The sequence below is a fragment of the Haemaphysalis longicornis genome, unplaced genomic scaffold (assembly GCF_048455015.1).
Source record: "Haemaphysalis longicornis isolate Haplotype H1 unplaced genomic scaffold, Haemaphysalis longicornis Haplotype H1 scaffold_13, whole genome shotgun sequence".
Taxonomy (NCBI): Eukaryota; Metazoa; Arthropoda; class Arachnida; order Ixodida; family Ixodidae; genus Haemaphysalis; species Haemaphysalis longicornis.
This window is the reverse complement of record NW_027526233.1, coordinates 88,649,058-88,673,171: the sequence shown is the minus strand read 5'-3', so window position 1 is coordinate 88,673,171 and position 24,114 is coordinate 88,649,058. Positions and strand designations below refer to the sequence as shown.

Here is a 24,114-nt window from a genome sequence, read left to right as displayed (position 1 = left end):
CTAAACTGCTGGCATACAAAAGCCTTATTCTAACAATTCTGGACTATTCAAGTATTATCTGGGATCTCTGCACCGCTGTTAATCTTCGCAAAGTAGAAAGGGTAAAATATAAGGAGGTAAGGTTATCTTCAAGTGGTATGGAATAACATCGGTACCTGAGTTAGTTGCAAGGGCAGGTAAAAAAATTCTCCGAAATCGTAATTGTCGCTTGCTTTTCACGTTCAAAGGGGTTAAAAGGCGGTTGCGCTGCAGAACATCTGATAATGTTCAGTTTTCCTCAGGGTACGCTTGAAGGCAACGACACCGTTTCAGTCTAGTACCATTTAACATCCGAAACGTGGTATTTATATACTCCTTCATTCCTCGGTCTATAATTGACTGGAATGATGTAGATGCGCACGGGGTTGCAGATGAGGACATGAAAAAATTTAAACCCATATTAAAATTCGAATGTGCTTTCTTTATTTGTATTTGTGTTTCCATTTTGTGTTATTGGTTTGTAGATAACTGTGCATGTCTACTTTATGAGACAATCTGAAATCTTTCATTCTATCCATGTTTCTCGTGTTCCTCGATCACCCGAGCCAGTACTCGGGCGATCGATGTATTGTTGGAACTGAAGGACTCTGATGTTGTTTGGATGCTTCCTAACCCAAACTTGTACATACGTATTCTATCTATTACGACTCTGCTAAAACACTCTCCATTGGGGTTAGTAGTGTAACTAAATAAATAAACAGAACTAGATGCCGTGCTACCATCGCGCGGTCGTTTTTAAGACGGTGGCATATATGAGTAGTTTTTATAATTTTTAACAAGAATCTGTGACGTCATAAAATAACAATGCAAAAAGGCTGGGAAGCTTTTACTCTTCATCAATAAACTATGCACTATAAATATGAAGTTGCCTTAAAATTGCCATGATTGTTATTTGTACAACGAAGTAATTTAGCAAACATGCATTTTGCCTCGATGGCTCCTTTAGCAGGACCCATGATTGGCTGAATCTTTTGAAATTGTTCGCATTCATGGGTCAATTGAGTTAATTGTAGCTAATCACCAACCACGTGTACGGAGGCTGCAAAAAAAAACAGAACAAGAAAGACCTACGGAATCCTTCACATTGCTTTGTTTGCGCACGCGTAAAATTTGCAGACGAGGCTGGGACGCTGAACAGCTAGCGTTCGCGGCTTCTCTATGTGCACATGTAAGCTCATTAACCCGATACCCAGTGATTGACTTAGGGGTGGAATTTGATTATTTGAATTATTTTATAATACAGCTTGTTGCTTATCGGAAGCTATTAGAGGAGGTATAAAATGTACGCAAATTTTAACGGCTTCCTAAATGGCCTTCGACACTGATAGGTCCAGTTCTGTCTCGCTTAACCCTTACTGCTTAAGATATTGAAAGCCGTGAGTAGAAAATTATCTTGTTCACAGAGTAAGTTTGGGAACTATTATATTTCGACACTGTCGTCATAAATATCAGATAAACATGGTTTTCTTATGGCTCCCTTAGCGACAACAGATCGTAGAGGTTCATATTGTGCGACAACGTATTCGCAACAGTGTGCTCCCCGCACGGGGCACCTTGAGCAATGTTGGTGACGGTAGTGGCGATACCGCGGACCCCGAGCCCCCATACTCTAGCTCTAATCTACCGTGGCTACGAGTTTTAAGGTGAAGGGCAGAAACCACAAACGGTGGCCGTCGGAGCCCAGGTCAAGCTGCGGCGGATGGGCTCCCTGTCTGTTTACCAGGCAGGGAGCTCCGGGACCTCTCTCGCTATGAGAATAACCCGAGCGAAGGAAGTACCCCCGTCACCTGCTTTTATACATGCTGTATGGTTTTTCCTAAATTTCCCAAACCCAATCATCGGCCCCCTAAAAGGGGCGCACCGAAGTATCCTATGTACCCCTTCCGACCATGACAACCACAAAACCTGACGACCCACATTTCTTGGTAATTGAATCTCTTGAAGCAACAAGGCCTATTGCTTCACAGTCCGTGTTCCTCATTTCGAAGTTCTTAGAACGTATTAGAGAAGAATCTTACAGCAAGGCAAAGAACCGGCAAAGAACCGGCGAGATCTTGGTCATCATCGTCATCATTATCATCATCATCAGCCTATCTACGCCCACTGCAAGGCAAAGGCATCTGCCATTATTCTCCAATTACCTCGGTCCTGGCCGATCTGTGACCAATTCGCGCAAACGTCTTGATCCCATCTGCCCATCTAACTTTCTGCCGCCCACTGCAACGCTTGCCTCCTCTAGGGATCCACTCTGTTACCCTTATTGACCAGTGGTTATCTTGCCTTCGCATTACATGCCCTGCCCACGTCCATTTCGTTTTCTTAATCTCTACTAATATGTCCTGAACACGTGTTTGTTCCCTGGCCCAGTCCGCTCTCTTTTTGTCCCTTAATGTTACACCTATCATTTTCCGCTCCATTGCACGCTGAGTCGTTCTCAATTTAAGTTGAACCCTCTAAGTGAGCCTCCAGGTTTCTGCCCCGTAGGTGAGTACCGGTAAGATGCAGCTGTCATCCCTTTCTTCTTCAGCGACAATGGTAGGCTGCTATTCATTATCTGAGAATGTCTGCCATATGCACCCCACCCCATTCTGATCCTTCTAATTATTTCTGCCTCTAGGTTGGGATCTGGGGTCACAACTTCGCCTAAGCAGATATTGTAGAGATCTTGGTAGAGGTACACAATCAACAGCAGTCCACGAAACTCCTGAAGCAGACACGAATTGCCGATCTCGAAGTCAAGGTCACGCCCCACCGCAGCCTCAACAGCTCCCAGGGCGTGATCTCGGAGCCAGATCTAGCAAACGAGACAGAGGCCGATCTTCTGGAAGGCCTGAAACGTCAAGGTGTGACGGCTGTCAGGCGCATAACCATAACAAGAGACGATAACGTAATACCCACAAAACATATCATCCTCATATTTGATCGTTCTCTCCTTCTAGACCACATCAATGCTGGTTTCATCCGGAGCTCCGTCCGAGCGTACATCCCGAACCCGCGGCGCTGTTTCAAGTGCCAGCGGTTCGGGCATGGTACTAACTCGGGGCCAAATAACCTGTGCCAAGTACACCCAACATGACCATCCCTAAGATAATTGTAGTTCCCAACAACTCCTCTGCATTAACTGTGAGGGCCCACACGTGGCGTACTCCAGAAAATGCGAGAGGTTCTAGCTAGAAAAGGACATAATAAACATCAAGGTCGCTGAGAACATCCCCTTCCCAGAGGCGCGAAAGAGGTTCGCCTCTTTCCCCCTGGGGATTTACGCCGGCGCTGCTCGCCGGGGGGTGGAGCGACGTCTGGTTTCGGCGGGGACCCAGTACCGCGAGTCGGACTTGGTCCCGCTCCAGCCCCCCCCCCAGGGTTGCACCGGGCAGCCCTACCAGCCTCTGCACTGCTCGCTCACACAGCAGCGGCTGTGGTGGCAACAACCCCTGTTGGGGATGGGGATGCCGCTGCAACCACTGCTTCCTCTCCACCAGCCCAACGCACACGCAAGGGCACGGTGGAGATGGAGGCAGTCGCAGCGACCCTCTCCACCACCTCACTGCCTGTGCCATCTGTGGTGCTCCCCACGCCTTCGGCACTGTCAGCGGAGGCAAAGAACTCCCGAGAGGGTACGACGTCAAGGGGGCCCAGTCCGCTGGGCACCCCCTTGCCTTCAGATTATGACATGGACGTCGAGCCCTTCAAGCTTTCATCGCAATGAAAGGAACGAGATGCGACATCCACGTCAGTATAGAAGGTAAAACAACCCCTTCCAAGAGTGCAAGCCCCGAAAGACCCTACATAAATAGTCACACTCCGGTAGCTCTGAACACATATTAATGGGAAGAGAAAATATTGTTCAGTGGAACTGCAGAGGCCTTCTGAATAATCTTGACGATGTGCATGAGATTCTGCATGCCAATAAGCCAGGGTGTCGAACCGGTAATGAAACCGAACCGAAAACCGGAACCAAACCAGAATTTCGCCCGAAACCGCAACTGAACCAGTACAGTATTCTTTCCGCCATTTTGGAACTGAACCCGAACCGGAACGATTTAGAGGAACCGTTCCGAAACCGGTTCCGGGGCCTCAAAAATATGATTTCTACTTTTTTTATTTCGGTATCCTACCTTTGCCACTCGCCAGACAGAACCATGAAATATTTTGCATTGTCTGCAGTTCCCAAGGCCCATCATGTTCTCTTCTTACTATGGCCCTCAATTTAATGTAAAGGTGTCCGTATATACTATCAGTTTAAGTTAAGTACTTTACCTTTTACATTTAGCATAACCTAAGTTAGAACGCATATTCCGAGGCAACATATCATGGAATATTCTTCATGGTTTCTATCTCCATCGTATTTAAAATCGTGTAAGGTTTTTAATGTGTTGTTAAATCACATGCGTCCATGTGCGCTTGTGAAGGTCTTCGGGGACACCATCAACAATAATTCTCTATATTCCACTTATCTTAGTTTGAATGGGCAGTTATATACAAACAGCACTGAGACACAAACACTCGTTCTTCTCAAAATTACCGTCACTTCTTCTTGTATACAGTGCCATTGTGTAATTTGGTTACTGCTCTAAGAGCCGGTTAGCGGGTCGACTGGGGTGTATTAGTTAAGTGAGTGAATGAGCTAATGTGAATTAGTTGGACTGGTGTGTTGAATAATTTCGATTACAGGAATTAGCGAGTCAGTTAAGGCAGATTAGACGGTGGGACCACACATGATATTGTTACGGGGAAAATGGTATATTGCAGGGGTAATTAAATATGCCACACGGTGGGGGACACAGTAGCACACAGTCTCAAGTGGGTGCAGCCAGAGAGCGAGATCGTTCGTCCTCTTCCTCCTCGTCGGTGAACCGTCCACCGCACCAGCTGTCCGGGCTGGGCCCAATCCCTCGGTGTCCATATTCCTTTCAGAGGGCACATGCCCAACCCGTGACATAACCCCCGCCGGTAGAAGCACCGTCTCGGTGCTCATGAGCCTGGTGCGGAAGTTGGGCGATAGGGCTTGAGACGGGAGACATGCACGACGTCCGTAAGGATGTGGCGCGACGTGTCAAGTTTAACTGGGGCGATTTCGTATGTTACGGGGGTAACCTCACGGATTACACGATAAGGCCCAGAATACCGGACAAGAGTTTTTCGCAAAGTCCCACACGGCGTGAGGGGGACCAGAGAAGTACTAGTGATCCCGGTGCAAAGTGGCGATCTTGGTGCCGGCTGTCATAATGTGTTTTCTGAGACTGTTGAGATGAGGAGAGGCGGATACGAGCAACTTGGCGGGCGTGATCAGCGCGAGCTATGGCGGTGCGGGCATAGTCGGATGTGTGTACAGTAGATGGCAATAATGTGTCCAGTGGCAATGCTGGTTCGCGGCCGAAGAGCAGATAGAAAGGGGAATAGCCAGCAGTGTCATGACGCGACGAATTGTACGCAAAAGTAATGTAGGGCAAAGCCACGTCCCAGTCGCGGTGGTCTGCGGAGACGTACATGGACAGCATGTCGGTAATTGTTCGGTTAAGTCGTTCGGTCAGGCCATTAGTTTGAGGATGGTAGGCGGTGGTGATCTTGTGATGGGTGCTGCAGGAGCGAAGAATATCGGCAATAACTTGCGACAGAAAGGAGCGGCCACGATCGGTAAGGAGCTGTCGAGGGGCCCCGTGAAGAAGGATAATGTCACGAAGCAGAAAATCGGCAACGTCAGTAGCGCAGCTCGTAGGAAGGGCCCGTGTTATTGCATAACGCGTGGCATAGTCGGTGGCGACGGCTATCCATTTATTGCCGGATGTGGACTGGGGAAATGGACCGAGCAAGTCTAACCCAACGCGGAAGAATGGTTCACTTGGTATGTCCAATGGTTGAAGAAGCCCAGCTGGAGGAGAATTGGGAGTTTTCCGCCGCTGGCAGAGGTCGCAGGAGCGCACATACTGCCGGACAGATCGGTAAAGGCCGGGCCAGAAGAAGCGGCGTCTGATGCGATCGTAGGTGCGGGAAACACCGAGGTGGCCAGCAGTTGGGAGGTCATGAAGTTGTTGGAGAACGTCCAGACGAAGGTGCTCAGGAATGGCAAGTAATAATTCAGGGCCGTCAGGGCGAAGGTTCCGACGATACAGAATTCCGTCTTTCAGTTCGAACATGCGAACTGAAGGCGTCGAAGGCGCAGAAATAAGGCTCTCGATAAGGGAGCGCAGACGAGGATCCCGTCGTTGTTCGCCGCCGATGTTGGTGAGGGTCGAAAGAGACATGATGGCGGGCGCAGCCGGAGCTGGGTCAGGCGGATCTACGGGGTACCGCGATAAGCAGTCAGCATCTTGATGCAGGCGGCCGGACTTGTATATGACAGTATAGGAGAACTCCTGAAGGCGCAAAGCCCAGCGACCCAGGCGTCCCGTTGGGTCTTTGAGCGAAGACAACCAGCACAGAGCGTGATGGTCAGTAATTACTGAGAAGTTGCGGCCATACAAGTAGGGACGAAACTTAGCCACGGCCCATACTAGAGCAAGGCATTCTCTCTCAGTGATGGAGTAATTGCGTTCAGACGGGGAAAGAAGGCGACTCGCGTATCCAATGACGCGATCGCATCCGGCTTGTCTTTGGCTGAGAATGGCTCCAATGCCATGCCCACTGGCGTCAGTGCGAACCTCGGTGGGAGCGGTGACGTCAAAGTGGGCTAACACCGGGGCAGATGTCAGCCGGGAGATTAATGCGTCGAATGCCTCAGCTTGCTCAATGGCCCACGAAAACGTGGCGTCCTTCTTCAGTAGATCAGTGAGAGGTTTCGCGATGTTGGCAAAGCCTTTTATGAACCTACGGAAGTAGGAACAAAGGCCAACAAAGCTGCGAACGTCGGCCGTAGAGCGAGGCACAGGAAACTGCTTCCCGGCTTTGATTTTATCAGGGTCAGGCTGAACACCTTGGGCGTCAACAAGATGCCCGAGAATGTTTATGCGGCGCTGGCCGAAGTGACATTTGCCAGAGTTTAACTGAAGACCTGCTTGGCGGAAAAGCGCGAGTATATCAGACAGGTGGGTAAGATGGGAAGCAAAGGAGGGCGAAAAGACTATAACGTCGTCCAGGTAGCATAAACAGGTAGACCATTTGAATCCTCGAAGAAGAGAGTCCATCATTCGTTCGAATGTTGCAGGCGCATTGCATAAACCGAAAGGCATTACCTTGAACTGGTATAGGCCATCAGGGGTGACAAAAGCGGTTTTTTCCTTGTCCAAGTCATCTACAGAAATCTGCCAATAACCGGAACGGAGGTCAATGGAAGAAAAGTATTGGGCACCATGGAGGCAGTCAAGGGCATCATCGATGCGGGGCAGGGGATATACATCCTTCTTGGTGATTTTGTTCAGGTGGTGGTAGTCGACGCAAAAGCGCCAAGTGCCATCTTTTTTGTTCACTAACACCACCGGTGAGGCCCATGGTCTGCAGGATGGTTCAATTATGTCCTTTTTCAACATTTTATCGACTTCGCTTTGGATGACGGCGCGCTCGGCATGCGACACGCGGTATGGTCGTCGGTGAATGGGACTAGAGTCACCAGTGTCGATACGGTGCTTTACGGCCGTCATTCGTCCCAAAGGACGATCGGGGAAGTCAAAAATTTCGGAGTAATTAAGCAGCAGGCGGCGAAGATCATGGGCTTGCTCTTGTGAGAGGTCCGGGCTCATCATGGTCATCACCTTGTCAGTGGACGCAGGGGCAGCTGTATGAGTAAAGTCACAGTCAGGGGTAGTGGTGGCCAAAGTTGAGACTTCGTGGTCGTGTAAGGGGCACACTGACGCAAGCGTGATTCCTTCCGGTAATACCTGTGCATGAAAACCGAAGTTCAGGATAGGTAGAGACAGTCTGCTGCCAGTGATGGAGGCGACTGAGTGAGGCAGCGTTACATTTCGCGTCAGCAGAACGTCAGTCATTGGAGTAATAACATACTCGCCATCAGCAAGAGTGCCGGGGACTGCCAACGAAACATACGTGATGGCCTGAGGCAGGAGACGGATGTGCGTTGTTGAACACAGGCGGGTCGGATGAGTGTTATCGGCCACCGGCAGACTAGGTAGCTCCAGACTCAGGAATCCTCTGGCACAGTCGATGAGCGCTGAATGGTCGGCTAAGAAGTCAAGGCCTAAGATCACGTCATGTGCGCAGTTTTCTAATACGGCAAACAAAACAGGAACAGTACGGCCAGCAATCGTAACACGAGCAGTACACATTCCAGCTATTATGGGCGTTCCACCATCAGCTAGTCGGACATGAGATAGGGCAGGCGTCAGGACCTTATGTAGGCGAGAGCGTAGATTTGAGCTAATCCCCGATATTGTCGCCCCAGTGTCAATAAGCGCACGAACAGGAATGCCGTCAACTTCAACTTCTAGTAAATTGTCTGGGGTAGGAAGGGTCAGAAGAGGATTTGCGGGCCAAGTCGAGAATGCAGCTTCACCTCCGGGAGCTGCATCCTTTAGTTTTCCGGCGAGTAGCGGTTGGAAGTGGTCGGAGATGATGGTCTCCGAGACTGCGGCGAGCGAGACTGACGTCGGTGCGGTGAGGGCGAGCGGGCGAATCGGGTCGTCGAAGTGGCGGCAGAGTCGTCTGGCTGCTGTTGGTTACGAGATGTGAAGCGGCGGGGCGTACTGTCGAAGCGGTCAGGGGAGAAGTTATCACGAGGAAACTGGAACCAGCGGCGCTGACAGTAGCGAGCAACATGTCCCACACGCCTGCAGTTGAAGCAGATGGGCCGGTCGTCTGGTGTTCTCCACTCAGCTGGATTGCGAGACCGGGAAGAAACATAGTCGCTGCGGAAAACGGCTCGTGGAGGTGCTTGTCGCAGCGTGTGGTGGCTCACCGAACAGACTGGATGGATGCCCATGTTAGCAAATTCCTCCCGAACAACCGCTTGAATAAGGGAAACAGTGGGAAAGTTGCTCTCCGTCATGCGCGGTGGAACGGCCGCTGGAGCCATGGCTTCAAGTTCGCGGCGTACAATCCTGGTCACCACATTGTCAGAAGGCCCAGTATCCATGCTGCGTGTCACCGGGGGTGGAGGCGATGGCAAAAATGCTGCTTCGCAGGTTGAAGTAGCCGCGGTATTCGGAAGCCGTGTGAACTGGGTCGTGATACGACGGCTTTTGGCTAGTTCAAAGCGCCGGCATTCCTTAATTATCGCGTCGACCGTGTTGCAATCCTTGCAAACCAGCAGATTGAATGCATCATCAGCGATCCCTTTCAGTACGTGGCCGACTTTTTCTTCTTCATTCATTCCGTCGTCTGCGCGCTGGCACAGGGACAGAACATCCTGTATATAGGCCACATACGGCTCGGTCGACGTCTGAGCGCGAGTCGCGAGTTCCTTTTTCGCAGCAAGCTGGCGGCACTCTTTCTTTCCAAATACCTCACAGAGCCCTGCTTTGACGGCGTCCCAACTAGTAAGGTCTGCTCCGTTCGTTTCATACCATGTGAGTGCTGCTCCCTTCAGGATGAAAGGAACATTTGCGAGCATTATAGTTGGGTCCCAGCGGTTGAAGGCACTTACTCGTTCGACAAGTTTGATCCAGTCTTCAAGGTCGGTGTCATCGGTACCGGAGAATTTTCCAGGCTCACGGGGCTGCGCCATGACTACGAACGGGGCTGCGGCGGTGCCCCCGGTACCCGAGGTGTTGGCAGTCATCACGGTTGAGCCGATGCGACGCCCGCTTCGGAGATCCGTGGCGATGAGACGTTACCCCGCACCTCCACCAAAAGATGTTACGGGGAAAATGGTATATTGCAGGGGTAATTAAATATGCCACACGGTGGGGGACACAGTAGCACACAGTCTCAAGTGGGTGCAGCCAGAGAGCGAGATCGTTCGTCCTCTTCCTCCTCGTCGGTGAACCGTCCACCGCACCAGCTGTCCGGGCTGGGCCCAATCCCTCGGTGTCCGTATTCCTTTCAGAGTGTACATGCCCAACCCGTGACAATATCTTTGGGGTCCTTGGGATTTGTAATTTTTGCAGCATTCTCCTTCTCGACCAATCACGAAATTTTGTCAAGCACAAAGTAGCCACAAAGTTATGTGACGACCACATGAGTGCTATAAATGTTCTTTCTTTATGCACGTATTGCGCTGTTCTGTTGTTTCTATAGTAAAATTACAAATCTCGCACTAAAGTTAATAACTGATTGCCTAATGCATATTTTATATTTATCAAAGGGTTCTCAAAAATTGTATATATATGAGATGCGACAGTTGGAAAGAAACTAAACTGAAAGAAAAAAAAGGAGGAACGATCAACGGGTTTGATGCAAGAGACGCCCGATAGAATATTTCAATACCTTCTCTTTCTTTGTGCTACCGTTCTGCAGCCTCCCACAGGTTCAGCATCTCAACCCCCGAACACAGCCCCCTTCAAGCTGAGGAAGCGGCGCCAAAACTCGCATAACAGACTCTTAGCAGGCGTGGCCCAACTTTACCAACGATCGATTGCATCTTACAGCACTTCCAATGATCAATCGGAGACAACCAACGAGACAGTCAGGATTGTATGGGCACCAGCTCATACTGGCATTTCCGGCAAACAAGATCACCAACCTCGTGGCTCGAGATTTGACCCGCTTAGCCAGCGTTGATGAAGCCGGGCCCGAGTGCATGCATCTTGCAGTCACAGACCAGGAAGTTAATCAGCACTATAGCCTCTTCCGTAGAACGTATTCCTCCCAGCACAAATCGCTACCGATTGACCAGAAAAGATTACGCCGCGCCCGGCGGGCACACACCTTCCCACACACCACCAGACTCCACCTCTTTGACGGGACACAACTCTCTACATTTCGTCGCTTCTGAGGAGAGCCTTGGATCCTCATACACATAGTAGGCGGCGGTGACAAGTGTACCGTAGATCCACCCAACCTCCACGTTTCCACAGAGATTTGGGAGACAGCCATGGCCAGCTCCGGCCTTCAAGATCAGTTGCTCTTGATGGAAACGGCTTTCATTTCGGCCCCCTCGAATGAGGACGCCTCTCTGAACCTTGCCTCGATTTTATTAAAATTCATTCGCTCTCTCTCTCTACAAGTGATCATTACTGCTGCTTGTGACTTCACTTGGCTATCATCTTTCCTAGAGCCCAATCACTGTCAACGGTCGCTGAAGGGCCATTAGAAAGTTCCTATCTCTGGTGGTTCCCTATCCAATGCCGTCCTATACAGGCCGTCCGATGAGCCTTTATAACCGTTCTTTCTTTCCAACAGCTCTGTTAGCAGATAAAACATGAGCAGAAAGAAATTGCTCTAAATGCCACCTGCCACGCTTGGCAGTCGGAAATTAACGCCGACGCGGGAGTGTTTTCAACTTCTAGCACTGCTAATTATTTCGTGTTAAAGCTAAAGCGCCGTTGAAACTTGGGGTAGATGAAAAGCGTGGGAGACCAACTGATTTATTTACAATGCATATTTTTGCCTCATTGTGCGAAAAGAGTGGTGCGTGCGTGGGTGTGTAGCATTTGATCGATCCAAAAAAAGATGGCGGGCGGATACGATCTCCTGCCCGCCAAAGAGACCGACCGCTTGCCAATAAACTACCTGCCCGCCTGCCCCCCTCCCTGCCTGCCTGCCAGGCAGAACATTCTGGTGAGGATGCATGATTTGGGGACGTGGGGCGGTCCGTCACGAGCTGCCGGGGGGGGGAGAATAGGGGAGACGCAAAATGCCCCACCACGGCGACACTCAAGGGTACCAAAAACGATTTGGACGGACGGGTCGTCTGTTTAGTAGGTGGAGGCAAAAGGTAGCCTGCAGGGAGGCTGCCCATTGCCAGAAGACTCTGGTTAGGATGCACCGATGGGGGAGGTGCTGGAGGCACCGGGGCGCTGCCCGCTGGCCAGGAGGGTACATGTTCGCCTTCGAGAAGACTGTGGTGAGGACGCATTATTTGGAGACGATGTGCGGCCAGTCACCGTTCGGCGAAGGGAGTGGATCACAGGGCTGCACAGCGGTGGCTATGAAGAGCCATGCTTTAGAGCGCAGCCCTTAAGCGCCAGCTCCTGTGGTTTAGCGTAGTTTCTCAGCGTCAGCCTCGTTGTAACCGAGAGAACGAAGACGCCACCGAAGATAAAGCGAGCAGGAAAGCGGAGGACGAAAGTATGGGGAAAGTGGGAGGACAGGGCGAAAACGCCTTGCGAGATAACGACAGAGTATACCACATGCCGTCGTGCATTTGTTGAGGACGCGATCACACAGCAGCTATGCGCCGTCGCCGAGAAGACTACAGTTCGCGCTGCGCTCAAATTTCGCATTAGTGACTACCGTAATCGTCTGCCATATTTTTTTGTTTCCTCAAGAAAACGACTGTGGTGTATAAAATTGCAGTGGTATAAGCCAAGTATAAAATAAAACTAAATCATGAAAATGAACGAACTTAAATTATTAGCGGTAAACTTGCAGCCACAAAGAGTAATGCTTTCACATTCTTACAAATAGGCAGCCTTAAGTTTCCCAACGAACATTTTGTTTAGCTTGAGTTATTGTTGTAATCGTTGACCTATCTGTCACGATTTGGCCCGCATTCGTGAACATGGGAGGGTCGTAGTACCCTCCACCCGAGTGACGACCCGCAGCGTGCTGGTGGTGACGGTGACTGACCGCGAGCAGCTGTGCTCGTCGGTGTTTATTCCCCAGCCATGCACAATGTTTCACACCGAGCCTGGCAGGGCCACCGAACTGGCAGGGCCACCGAACTGGCAGAGCCACCTGGCAGGGCCACCGAACAGGGGCCGCCACATACTCGTCACATTACCATAGAAAACGTTTTGATGTAGCTTGTACAGTTAAAGGAGCTATTGAAGACTTTAGATGAACTCGCCGCGGTGGCTAAGGCGTTGCGCGGCTGAGCACACAGACGCGGGTTAGATTCCCGGCCGCGGCGGCCGCTTTTCTGATGGACGCGAAAATCGAAAACGTCCGTGTGTACGAAATTTCGGCGGACGTTAAAGATCCACAGGTGGTCTAAATTAATCCGGAGCCCTCAACTACGGCGCGCCTCATCGTCTGCGTTGCGTCGGCGCGTTAACCCCAACAATAAATAAATAAATAAATAAATAAATAAATAAATAAATAAATAAATAAATAAATAAATAAACACTTTCGATAAACGCTTTCACTCTTCTGCGCATCTGGAAGCACTGCGACAAGTATAGCAATTGCCAGCAAAGAGCAACCGTGCATGATTTGCTCGTCACTCCGGATGGAGCTTCCGTTTCTGCTTCGGTTTTGTGGCTTTCTTTATAAACTGGCTATGAAATGCGTACTATTCTGCAACTTAAGGAAAGCCGGTAAATGGCCGCTACACCGCTGTAATGATGTCATTCAGCGGTCGAAGAACGCCAAGACCGGAAAAGAGAGAAAAATATTTCAAGCAAATTTTGAAGTTATCTGATGAGGAGAGAGCAGTAATGTTTGGTTTAGGCACTTTGCGACCCCCTAATCAAATTCCAGGATGTGTTGGTTGACTACATTCTGCAAGCATCTAGAAAAAAAGTTGAAAAACGTGTTGCAAGGTCGCTTTAGTTTGGCCAAGGCAAAATATTTATACAAAGAAACATTAATTATGACTTTGTTTTTATGCCGCCTTGATAAGGAAATGAAAAACGAGCACAAAAAAATGGGAAAGAAACACGCCTGCTTTTTTTTTGAACCTGTTCGAAGTCGTTTGAACCGGTTCGAACCGGTTCGAACCGGAATAGAATAGTGCTCTGGAACCGAACCCGAACCGAACCCAAAAAGCTTGAACCCCAACCCGAACCGAACCCAAAAAAAGTCCGGTTCGACACCCTGCAATCAGCGAAGTTTAATGTGTGTCGAGAAAACACATCTGAATTCCAAACACAAATTTCTTGAATAGTTACCTGGTATACAGGAAAGACAGGGATGTATGCACACACAATTCTGGCGGTGTGGCCATAATCACCCGGAAATCCTTAGCATGCCACCCTATCACCTTGAACACCAATCTTGAGGCTGTAGCCATCCGCACAATAATATTTAATAGTTTGATAACGGCATGCTCCATATACATTCCCCCTGATGTTGCACTTACGAGCTCTGGCTTCGAGGCGCTGGTTGACCAGCTGCCCGAACCACACAACCTTACAGGTGACCTTAATGCTCACAACTCTCTTTGGGGCTCTTCTCGAACGGATGCCCGAGGTCACCTGATAGAGAAATTCCTTACATCTTCAGGAACATGCCTTTTCAACAATAAAGAGATACATACAATAACATACGTCAAAACATATAGTGACATCCTGACTTGGCTATTGGTTCTGCAATTCTCTTGCCATGTCTCGAGTGGGGTGTGGGCATGCACCCATATGGTAGTGACCATTTCCCACTTCATTAATGTATATAGGTACAGGCCCGAGCAGTCCATCTTCCCATGAAAGGTTTAATGAAGCAAGAGCTAACTGGAATACATTTACAGAGACATCCAAACTACACCACACATTCATAGGACACCTACACGTTGAAGAAGCTACCGAACTGCTTACGGAGCACATCCTCGACGCCGCCGGAAATTCCATTCCCCACGCCTCTGGTGCATCGCGCAATTAGAGGAGGCCGTGGTGGAATCAGGAATGTAGGCGGGCGCGAGAGGCCCAGAACAAGGCGTGGGGTATCCTTCGTCGGTACCGCACGTCGGGTAACCTCATTTTGTTCAAACGGGCCAAGGCGTTAGGAAAACATGTGTGCCGTGAGGCAAAACGAGGGAGTTGGCGTTCCTTCATAACATAAAAAACCTCCTACACAGACACACGGAAAGCATGGACAAGAATACGCTAACTCAAAGGACAACAAACACAAAGCCTGCCTCTGGTCAGCACAACAGGGGACACACTCGAAGACCAGAACACTTCCAACACGTGTCCAGTTCAGCACACTAAACAAACACTTTCATGAAACACAAACAAACAGCCGAAAAGAAGCCTATACTAGATAACAATAGGTCAACATCTTCTTATAACTCGGAGTTTTCACTGCATGAGCTGAGGGCTGGTTTGAGCACGTGTAAATCCTCTGCTCCAGGCCCAGACAACATCACATATACAATGATACAACACCTACACGCAGACACACTTCAAGCACTTCTAAATCTATATAATAAAATATGGATTTCGGGGCACATCCTACACTCTTGGAGGGAGGCCATAGTAGTGGCTTTCTTGAAGGAGGGAAACGACCCGTCGTCCCCCTCAAGTTGCCGTCCTATAGCCTTGAAGAGCTGCCTGTGCAAGCTTCTTGAGAAGATGATAAATCGCAGGGTCATGTACTTTCTTGAGTACAACGGTGTTCTCGAGAGCTGCCAGGCAGGCTTCAGGGCGGGGCGATCCACGAATGATCAACTCGTAGCTCTTGAATCGTATATTAAGGATGCCTTCGCGCATAAACTGTATTGCGTAACTGTGTTTTTCGACCTCGAGAAGGCCTACGACACTGCTTGGCGCTACAGGATGCTTAGTGACCTCAAGTCACTCGGTGTCGCGGGTAACATGATAAACACCATTGTTAGTTACCTGTCGGAAAGAACGTTTCGAGTAAGGGTTTGTTGTGCACTCCCAAAAGGTTTACGTGCAAGAAAATGGCATACCGCAAGGCGGTGTGTTGAGCTGTACCCTCTTCATATTTAAGATGAACTCCCTTTGAAAGATACTGCCACCTACAATCTCTTATTCCATGTATGTTGATGACGTGCTGATATCTTTGAAATCATGTAATATGTCAATATGCGAACGTCAAGTCCAGCTCGGCGTCAAGAAACTTGCCGGCTGGGCAGACAAGAATGGTTTTAAATTGAATCCTATAAAATGCTCTTGCGTTGTGTTCTCCAGGAAGCGCGGCGTCCATATGGACCCAGACATTACTCCTAATGGCGTGTCGCTTCCTAAGAACAAGGAGCACAAGTATTAAGTGCGAATGCACTTTATAAGCGACCCTGAATTCCGTTGACCGCCGTCCGTCCACATAGCAACAGCTGCGGGTGCGCGCGCTCCTCGTCTTCCTTGGCAACGGGGGTAGATGGGCGCGCGCTGCCTGGCCGCTGACATGGCACATACCCACGTCGGGGATTGGCCAGGAATCTCCTCGTCTTCCTTGGCAACGGGGGGAGATTGGCGCGCGCTGCCTGGCCGCTGAAATGGCACATACCCATGTGGGGGATTGGCCAGGAATCGGGCGTGAGAAGGGCTAATGCACCCGCTTAAAGGAGTACTGACACGAAATTTCAAAGCTGAGATCCGCTCTAGCAACCAAGTACAACGACCACACAAATAGGTGTCTGTGAATAAATGCATCTTTCTTTCTTTGTAGTTGTGTGTGTGTGTGTGATCTCTCTTTCGCGAACATTACCGAACCGGGCAAATTCAACTCCTGCATTCAAACTTTCACATTCTTCCCCTCGGGGAAATGCGGGGAAATTTTTTTTAGGTGTGGTGTTTGACCACAAACTCGCATTCATCCCACATACAAAAAACTTAAGCATAAATGTATGAAAACAATGAATATTCTTAAGGTACTGTCAAACCAATCCTATGGGGCTGACAAAGAACTCCTGCTACGGCTCTTTACTGCTTTGGTTGGTTCTCGTTTAGACTATGGCAGTGTGGTATATGGGTCAGCGACTAAAGCAGCATTGCGAATGCTTGACCCAGTGCTGCACTTTGGGCTACGGCTTGCGTCGGGTGCTTTTCGCACTAGCCCTGTCGAGAGTCTGTGTGTCGAGTGTAATAAGTGGAGCCTTGAGAACTAACGGGCGTACAAAGACTTACTTGATACTTTCAAGATTTCATCGCTGAATAAACATCCATTTTTTCCTGTCTTTAACAACAGTTCCACATCTGTGCTGTTCGTAAATCGCCCATTTGTTCCTCTTCCCTTTCACTTCGAGTGAGAGAGCGAGCCTCGGATCTTAGCGCTTCTTTTTAAGATGTGTACAGGTCACCCTTTTTAAACATTGTACTGCCTTGGCAAGTTCACCCTGTGTCCTGTGACCTTTCTTTTATCAAACTTGACAAAAATCGGGTACCGCGAGCTGCAATACTGCAGCACATTCTGTCTCTGCAGTTTAAACACCCATTTGCAGAATTCTACAGTGACGCTGATAAAACCTCCACTATGGTCTCGTGCGCGGCTCATGGGGGAAATTTTAATGCAGGCAGAACCTTGAGGATACACACAATCACTTTTTCAGCATAAGCGTATGGAATTTTTCTTATTGTACAACACATACTTGAAAATCAAATTCCAAAGTCTATCATCTACAAAGATTCCTCGAGTGTTGTTCGCGCACTGTCATCGCAGAAGCCCCCAAAAAACTACATAGTTAATCTTGTATTTAACAGTATCATGTCTGTGTATGCGGAAAAGCATGAGCTGCTCCTGTGCTGGGTCCCAGGACACGCTGGGATTGCTGGGAACGAGTTGGCAGAAGAGAGGGCTGCTGCTACTGCACTCAGGAACACTGTAGATATTACAACGATACCCTACACGTACGTCAAGCCACACATAAGACAACACTTGCGCAGAACATGGAAAACACACTGGAATGAACAGACAGACAACAAACTACATGTAATAAAGCCACACTTGGCACGGTACACATCTGACTCACATAACAGACGCCTGGAATTCGCCTTGGGTAGGCTGCGGAAGGGCACACCCATGCAACGCACTCGTATCTGCTGACGGGATAGTGCACATACTAATCACATGCAAGGCACTTAACACAACACGACACAAACACTTCTGAGAACTCTACAGACAACATATTTCCCTACATCCATCGTGTTTTCTAAGTGACGATGCCATGGTGTCCGTGAAACGTGTGTTTGAGCATTTGTCAGATGTCAAGTTTTTAAACCTCATTTCCTATCACGCCTAATGAAATCTGGCCCTTTACACCAGCCATCACCATTTTCTTTGTTTGATTTTACTATGTTCGGTTTACACGTTTTTATACGTACCCTTGTGAGGTAGTCACTACTGTTCATTAGATAACCTGTTCTCTGGCGCTCTTTGCCCTCGTTGGCCTTGCGCCAATAAACACTAACCATCATCATCATCAACTGTGAAATCTTATAACTACTTTTCTCAAAATCTTATAACTACTTTTATGTTTACGGTTTACATTAAACGGGGCTCGTTAGCAAGTAAAGCTTTAAAATACGTTTTTCTCCACAAAAGTGTCAGCAATATACCTTTTCGTAGCGGCCCCGGTTTCTTCGAATGTAAGGCAAAACGGAGATGCACTTTAAGCTTAAGGTTTGAGGCCAGGCTCAGCGGTGAATCTGCATTTCAAACGCAAAAAAGACAAATTTTTAGCACCAACTCGCCTGGCGGTATTGTGAGATAGTGATTAAGAAAACAATGTATAATTCCAAAATTGGTTTCCTAAATTACATTGCTATGTATTTAAAATGCCTCCTTTACCTATTGCCTCCACAAGTATAAGGAATACATGTTTATTTGTGGGGAGATTGGGAAATCGTTGTCAATCATCCCGGACCCCGGATGCCAGGGTCCGAAATGCCAGTGGCAGCTGGAGGTCGAACGGGCCGGGTGCAAGGCTGCGCTAATTTTTCAGAAACTAGGCTAGTAAAGATGACCTCCGACTGCTCCAGTGTCGGTTCCAGGACCTTTGGTAGCTGTGCAAGGCATTAAACTATACCCATACAATGTGGTACAGGATGTTGCGTGTCCCGCAACAGGATCTGCAGTGTTTGATGAAGAGCCTGTAGCGTATAAGGTGCAGCTGTATGGCGTGCGGCACTATGTTCGTTAGTAGCCATCTGAATTGCCTGGCTTGTTTTCAGAGCATAGCATGGGTTGGTTGGTCTTCCGTACATATTAGTGCTAGCGCCTGTTCGATTGGCCTTGTGCTACGGATTTTGTTCTCCATTATCATCAAGGAACTCATGCCTCGCTGTCCACACAGTGCAAATATTTATTCAGTTTGGTCCCCCTTGAGACGTCGAAAATAGGAGTGCAACTTCAGTTGCGGAAATATGAAGCGTTGGAACATCCATTTGGCCGCTTGCCGGTTGGTAAAGAGGATGAAGCTTTGCCTCCCGAGTCTTGGCGGTGCGAGCGCCCGTGCAGCCTCCTACATGCAGAGTCAGTGCATCCTGTCCTGACCTTTTCCGAGCATAAATTATACCTTTATTTTTTTTTCGCGCTGACCGCGTGCGCTACTCGGCTCTTGGGGAGTATTTAGCAGCGTCCTTCTATCCTGTTTCGCCTTCGCTATTGTTGGCTTTCGTGAGACCATTGACACAGGCTTCCCTTTTCCCCGTCCGGAAAAGTGGGTGCATGTTTGGAGGAATATCTGCAACCTGCATGTGTTGCATAGCTGCGTGGAGGATGCGTAACTTTTGGTTTTTGGCTTGCAAGTTATAGTCGTACCTGAGGCAGTGCAAGAAAATCCGGCCGGCCTGAGTCAGTTTGAGGCGCTCAGTTTGGTGAGTGCGCCTCACCGAATTCCTCCCGCGTGCTGGGCTCTCACAAAAAACGAATCTTTTCGGTCGAGATAATGAATGGGAGTCCGACTCCTAATTTATAGGTGTATTTATTTCACGTTTTGTCTTATATATATGCGACACATTGATAAACACGCTTTTACCGGTGCGTTTTAGATTCTCTATTACATCGCCGCGAGCAAGATAAAACAGTTATCACCCCTTACAAAAAAAATTGAGTAAGTGAAAGTGCGTACAACCTTCGCTGAAAGTTTGTCCAAGCGATAGTCAAAGCTTCACACACCCAAATCGCAAAAAAGATGCAACCCATGCTACGATTTTTCGCGCATTAAGTAAACGCGTCTCTGAACAATCTAACTGTATACCCGCATGTTCTTTATGGCACAAAGATATACCATTTTGCTTCCTTCAACATCAATGCGTATATTATTTTATCTAGAACCAATGAAATACCGGTTTCAGACGCGCGCCATGTGTCCACATATTTTATAAAAGATATTCGGTCGACCAACCAGTTTATGGGGAAACGCCTTAGTTTTTCGAGAAGACGACATTGGTACAACTAAGAAAGTTTCGCTTGACGTGGGTATAGTGACGTGAGTATAGTTCACCAGGTTCAAGGCAGGTAGTCGTTGATGAACCTTTCCTCTCCTGCCCCTTTTCTCTCGACCCTTTCCACTCCCGTCCACCGGCCTCTTTGCTTTCGTAGTTCAAATAGCCCTTTGGCCGCCCTCCACATGGCGCCACCACCTCTCTTTCACACCCTGTATGCCCATTGTTGAATCTCTGGTTACCCCAACGGCGGGGCGATGATGAGAGAGCGTAGCGACACGTCGTCATAGGATGATGTTTTATAATGGAACGCTTAAGAAACGGGGCCAGCCGGCTCTGCCACTCGAGCGTGCGACAGCAGGTGAAGAGCTCAATTCAAATGATGACGATTAGTCATGTCCCCTCATGGGGGGAGAAAAATGAAGTATCAACACCCATTGTTTCCTTGCCTTGTTGACACCCTAAAGCGAGAATGCTGTCAGGCAATTGCAACAAGCGCCAAAAACAGTTAATATTCTGCTCTCATCATATACCTGAACAGCGAACCTGTATAACAAAAATAAAATGCCTGCAGCAAATACTTGCTAAGCGCAGTTTCAAAAGAAAAAGACAGTATTTGTTTAAAAGCGTACTGACCGGGACTCCGTAGCCCTCAGCGCAAAAAACAAAACACGACTGTTTACTTTTGGGATGAAGCATTATCCAGAATCACTCAGCTTAATGCCACCAAACAGACCGTTGGGGATGCGCTCCATGACTTCTTTGTTGTGCATCTACAGTGGCTCAGGTGTAGCGCTCTAAGTTATTTGTATAAAAGTGTGAATTACGGTAATACGCAGAACTTGCTAAAATAAAACAATTTATGGCAATGCATTAGTTAAGGCAGCGCAACGTCATATCAATTGCTTCGGTAAAGATCCATTAAAGACAAGTTAAAACTTTTTCTGTAAGCGTTCCCAGTAGAAGCTACCCGATTAAAATAACGAAATGTCTATTGCTCTACGGTGAATGAACTGAGCCAGCGTAACGATAGATTTGCATAGGGGCCAATGCACCTATGATTTTTTTTTCAACTATATCCCCATCGAATTGAACCCCCAAAGCCTTCGCCATAATGTTGGCCGTCCCACAAAGCGAATGTTTCAAGTAAATGCTTCATAGAGAGCGTACCTAAATTTGTTCAAAGTGCATGAAGCAAAAGACCTCGTTACTCAGTGGCTAAAAAGCATTGAACCTCAGAACAAACTTAACGAACTTTAATAACAAAGCCGGCCGACCACGGGGCTACGAGCACATTGCATGTTTGACAAATAAATCATTGTATTGGGAGGCTACTAACATGTTTAATCTGTAAATTTTGTTTAGTTGCGTGATTCTGCGTGTCAGAAAAGGGTAATTAAAACAGCAAATTAAAAACGGGTACAAAACTACGATGGCGGCGGAGGGAGACGGGGCAATCGCAGCGCTGCACTAGTTCTCTTTCCGTCTTGTCTTTGTCATCTCTAGGAGCACAGTATTTATTTATTGGCAGTCACGAACCCACTAGCCAGCAACCAAGTCCCATTACGTAAAATTCCGAACATCGTGACGTAGGAATATATGGAGTAAACCATGTTCATTCAACGTGATAATGTGCCGAAGTCACTGAGGTTGAAAGGGAGACGGTATAATACCAGAGGGAAAGGCTAGGTCAATCTACGTTTTATTAACTTGCGTCTTCGCTGCAGCTAAACGGGGGTTGCTTGAAACTTGCAGCTGTCGCAGAGCTGATCGCCAACCGATGGCACCGCCAGGTCTTTAAAGAACAAAATCAGTGCTCCAGAGAGTTCGGTGGCTTGATCCAGATGCTTGAGAAGCGGACTGGCACTTGTCCGGAGAGAAGGACACGGTCCCCGTAATATGGGGGCCAGGTAACGAAGCCTAGGTGGGGTGTAGGGAGGGCCCTCCAAACACAGGGGGCCGATATAAGCACGGCACTTGCACGTGGAGCAGATGCCAATTACAGGTGGTAATGTGTCACCCTTTTGAAAACAGTTCACTACTGCACAGATTGCCTTGTACTCCGCAGAAACGGGTATTGACGAAGTATAGACGCTTTTGGCATATTGTCGCTTCTTTTTCTTCGTGTCTCCTTGTTGCCCTATTTCCTCCTCTCAGGAGTCGTTCGATTCCCTGCTGGACTTATTACAACGTGACATGTGACCTTTACCGAACCAGGAGTAGAATGAACGGTGCGGCACACTTCGTTTGTGACTTCATTCTCTTACCTCCGGTTGGGCCCATGAAGGAGTCAATAGGACACTCCAGTGTTGCTAAAATTCGAAAACGTCGATCTGTTTGTATGTTTGTTCCTCGATTCAGCTGCATGGTAAAAAGTTAGAAGTCTCGAGCAACACACTGATATGGGAAAATATTTGCAAACTTCTACATCTTGTGTCACTGTTCGTACTTCTCAACAGTCGTGAGCCAAACGAAAACGTTAGGTAGATTTGAAACAAGCAATGAATGCATCAGAAATATTTCTATTGTTTTTTTAATTATCTATAAATCGTTGCTTGATGTGGGCAATAGCCAATAAAGAAAATAGGCATTGAATAAAATGTTTTCCCCAAGAAACAAATGCAAGTATTTTATTACTTTTTGCTCTGCTTTCGACACAATTTCCATTGTTCAACATAATGTGCAAGAAGCAAGAAAAAACAAGTTATGAAGCATCCTTTCTGCAGAAACACAAATCCAGTAGTTGTGCTTTTCTGGTAACATTGCCGAAAGAGGCGTTTCACCTCCGTCCAAGGGGGTTACATAAGAAGATACCTTTTCCGTTTTGTAAGGAGCTTTCTAGAGAAGCGCTCTAATGTGGAGATGGGAAGAAGAACGCCCTTACGCTCTATTTCAAGGCGGCGCTGCCTAAATGGGTGGTATGAGGTTTTGGAGACAGCATCATGAGGGCGAGGAACAGCGGCCCATAGCGCCACTGTGAAATTGCAAGGCGTTAGAGCAATAATATATCAGTAGTTAGGAATTTCTCCTTAGGGCTTTCAGTATTTTCAACTTAGTTGCTGTTAAAAACATTATTCGAAAAACATTAGCGGCAATCCGCGAAGTCAAATTATAGTAATATCCTGTCTTCAACTCGTCCCTTTTCTTGGCTTTTGCAGTTCTTCTGGCCCTAGCCCTGACAAACGTAGTGACAAGTGCCTGATCTAGCTGACAGTATGGAGGCGGCAGCTACGGTGGCGGTCACAGGGGTGGATTCGGAGGAAACTACGGAGGTGGCCATGGAGGAGGTTACGCAGGAGGTTTCGGTGGAGGCTACGCAGGAGGGTACGGCGGACGCTACGGAGGACGACGTGGTGGCCACTATGCTGACGTCTCCGAAGGTGGCTACGGTAGTGGCTACGGCTGCGGATACGGAAACGCATGGCAGATACGGCGTCCACGACTACGGGAGCTACGGAGGTGGTCATGAAAGCACCTACTAATGGAGGTGGCTGTGTTAAAATGAGACGGTGTGGTGCACTAGGAATAAAGTACCCCCTTTAGTTTCGTTTTAGGCAAATAAAATTGTTTGTTACACTTTGTGGCACCGCTTGGTGGTTTATTTGGAATGTGTGAATTCTTCTAGAAGCAGGCAACCTTTGTGGGGTATACCGGAACTTGCGCGACCAAGTTCCCTTACCAATGTCACCATACAAAGAAACAATGAATTTCCAAAACGTTGGTGATAAACCCTTTACGTCATGACGCTACTTTGGCATATGTTGACGGAAACGACAGTGCTCATACGTGGTCGAATTGACGCGACAGTGACTTCCACAGGTATCGTTGTTCTCTGTTTTTATGTATGAAAAAAGAAAAGGTGTACCAATTACTGCTTGAAAAATCTGTTTGCTTTCCTTACAAACAGTACCATAAAAAGGAGGATTCTTGGGGTGACAACAATATTACAAATTTTAAATATTTAAAAATACGTGTGTTGTGTGGTGTATGGTTTCCTTCAGAGGAGTATCAAAAATAGAAT

At 48.1% G+C, this 24,114-nt stretch overlaps 1 long non-coding RNA gene across 2 annotated transcripts; it reads left to right on the top strand.

Annotated features, from left to right (window-relative positions):
• The first annotated feature begins 16 nt into the window (after positions 1 to 16).
• On the top strand, positions 17 to 23,654 carry LOC144164134 (uncharacterized). Of its 2 annotated transcripts, none has more exons than XR_013321071.1 (2): positions 17 to 116; positions 23,252 to 23,654. It is a non-coding gene; the product is annotated as an uncharacterized LOC144164134 (long non-coding RNA). The 2 variants fall into 2 exon arrangements; XR_013321070.1 differs by lacking the exon at positions 17 to 116 and adding an exon at positions 22,938 to 23,011.
• Positions 23,655 to 24,114: the final 460 nt, after the last annotated feature.